The sequence below is a fragment of the Papio anubis genome, unplaced genomic scaffold, assembly GCF_008728515.1.
Source record: "Papio anubis isolate 15944 unplaced genomic scaffold, Panubis1.0 scaffold486, whole genome shotgun sequence".
Classification (NCBI taxonomy): Eukaryota; Metazoa; Chordata; class Mammalia; order Primates; family Cercopithecidae; genus Papio; species Papio anubis.
In genome coordinates, this window is record NW_022165055.1 from 36,257 (window position 1) to 39,552 (window position 3,296).

The window sequence follows — 3,296 nt, forward strand, 5'->3', positions numbered from 1 at the left end:
GGGTGAAAAGAAATATCCTCGACAAGAAATAGAAAGAAGCTTCTGAGAAACTTTGTGTTTTGTGAAATCATCTCACAGAGTTACAGCTTTCCCCAAGAAGCCTTTCGCTAAGACAGTTCTGAAATTGGCAAAGTTCATATTTGGAAGAAAACTAGAGGGCTATGGAGAAAAAGGAAATATCCTCAGATGAAATCTGAAAGAAGCTTTCAAGAAAACCTCGCTCTGTGGACGGTGACTTCCACTCACAGAGTTACAACCAGCCTCCTGATAATCCCCATGTTCAACCCTGTCCCATTAACATATCAACCCCTAAAGACCAGGAAAGGAAATATCCTCCCATAACAAAGAGAAAGAAGCTTTCTGATGAAACTTCTTGTGTTCAGTGTAATCAATACACAGAGTTACAGCTTTCCCTCAAGAAGCCTTTCGCTAAGACAGTTCTTGTGGAATTGGCAATCTTGATAGCTTAGAAACCCATGAGGGCTATGGTGTGAAGAAATATCCTCAGATGAAATGGGAAAGAAGCTTTCTGAGAAAATTATTTAGTGTTCTGTTAATCATCCTTCACAGAGTTAATCAGTATTACGCTTAACTTCCCACCATCTCTGTCCTACCATTCATCCCTGAACGTTAAACGTTTGACCTCCGGTAAAACAGCAAGACAAAGAAGTTCTCTTTAATAAACCTCTTTTGTGTGTTCTGTGAACTGTCTCACAGAGTTACAGCTTTCCCCTCAAGCAAAGCCTTTCACAAGACAGTTCTCGTGATCAAAGTGATATTTGTGCTTCATAGAGGGCTAAGTGGTGAAAAGGAAATATCCTGCATAAACGTCGATCCTAGAGAAACTGCTTTATGTTGTAAGCATCTTCATCTCGCGAGAGTTGTATCCAGTATTTCTTGGATCTCTTTACAGCCTTATATCTGTGGAATTTGGAGAACACATATTTCGATCCGCTTGAAGACTATAGGGCCAAAAGAAATATCCTCTCATAACAAAGAGAAAGAAGCTTTCTTGAAACTTCTTTGTGTTTCTGTGAAATCATCTCACAGAGTTGCTGGTAGCATTTGCCTCAAGAAGCCTTTAGCTAAGACAGTTCTTGTGGAATTGGCAAAGTGATGAGTTTGGAAGCCGTGAGTGTAGCTACATGGTGGTGAAAAGGTTATATCCTCAGACGAAATCTGGAAAGAAGCTGAGAAACTGTCCGGGTTTCCAGATGTTGATTTCCACCAACTGAGTTATATCTGCATTTCGTGGATCTCTTTGCTAGCCTTATTTCTGCAGAATCTGAGAACAGATATTCGGATCCTTTTGAAGACTATAGGGCCAAAGGAAATATCCTCCGACACAAAGAGAAAGAAGCTTTCTCTGAGAAACTTCTTTGTGTTCTGTGAAATCATCTCACAGAGTTATAGCTCAGCCAAGAAGCTTTCTTTCAAGACAGTTCTTGTGGAATTGTCAAAGGATATTTTGTGAAGCCCATAGAGCCGTATGGTGAAAAGGAAATATCCTCAGATGAAATCTGAAAGAAGCTTTCTTGAGAAACTGCTTAGTGTTCTGTTAATTCATCTCAGAGTTACATTCAGAGTCAGGGATCTCTTTGCTACCCTTAATTCTGTAGAATCTGAGAACAGATATTTTGGATGTCATTGAAGACTAGAGGGGCCAAAAGGAAATATCCCCGATAACAAAGAGAAAGAACCTTCCTGAGAACTTCTTTGTGTTCTGGTGAAATCATCTCACAGAGTTACAGCTTTCCCTCAAGAAGCCTTTCGCTAAGACAGTTCTTGTGGAATTGGCAAAGAGATATTTGGAAGCCCAGAGGGCTATGGTGAAAAGGAAATATCCTCAGATGAAATCTGGAAAGAAGCTTTCTGGAGAAACTGCTCTGTGATGTGTGTGACTCCACTCACAGAGTTACATCTGTATTTCGTGGGATCTCTTTGCTAGCCTTATTTGTGGGATCTGAGAACAGACATTTCGGATCCCTTTGGAAGGCTATAGGCCAAAGGAAACATCCTCCGATAACAAAGAGAGCAGCTTTCTGGAAACTCCCTTTGTGTTCTGTGAAATCATCTCACAGAGTTTCACATTTCCCCACACAAGCCTTTCAAGACAGTTCTTGTGGAATTGGCAAAGGGATATTTGGAAGCCTTAGAGGCTGTGGTGAAAAGGAAATATCCCCAGCATTTAAATCTGAAAGAAGCCTTCTGAGAAACTACTTAGTGTTCCCATAATCTCAAAGAGTTACACCAGTATTGTGATCTCTTTGGTAGCCTTATTTCTGTGGAATCTGAGAACAGATATTTCGAACCCCTTTGAAGAATATAGGGTCAAAGGAAATATCCGATAAGAAATAGAGCAAAGCTTGAGAAACTTCTTTGTGTTTTGTGAAATCATCTCACAGAGTTACAGCTTCCCCTCAAGAAGCCTACACAGTTCTTCTGAAATTGGCAAAGTCATATTTGAAGAAAATAGAGGGCTATGGAGAAAAGGAAATATCCTCAGATGAAATCTGGAAAGAAGCTTTGATGAAACTGCTCTGTGGATGTGATTCCACTCACAGAGTTACAACTGGTTTGATCTCTTTGCTAGCCTTATCCCTGTGGAATGAGAAAACATATTTCGATCCCTTTGAAGACCATAGGGCCAAAGGAAATATCTCGACACAAAAGAGAAAGAAGCTTGGAGAAACTTCTTGTGTTCAGTGTAATCATGTCACAGACAGGCTTTCCCTCAAGAAGCCTTTCGCTAAGACAGTCTTGTGGAATTGGCAATCTGATATTTAGAAACCCATAGAGTGGGCTATGGTGAAAAGAAATATCCTCACAGATGAAATGTGGAAAGAAGCTTGAGAAATTATTTAGTGTTCTGTTAATCATCTCACAGAGTTACATCAGTATTACGTTGATCTCTTTGCCAGCCTTATTTCTGTGGGAATCTGAGAACATGATAAACTGGATCCCTCGAAGACTATGGGGCCAAAGAAATATCCTCCGAAAACAAAGACAAAGCAGCGCTTTCTGACAAACCTCTTGTGTTCTGTGAAACTTCACAGAGTTACAGCTTTCCCTCAAGAAGCCTTTCGCTTAAGACAGTTCCTGTGGAATTGGCAAAGTGATACTGGAAGCCCATGAGGGCTATGGTGAAAAAAGGGAAATATCCTCAGATGAAATCTGGAAAGAAGCTTGAGAAATTGTATAGTTTTTCTGTTAATTCATATCTCGCAGAGTTACATCTGTATTTCTTGATCTCTTTGCTAGCCTTTATTTCTGTGGATTCTGACAACAGATATTTC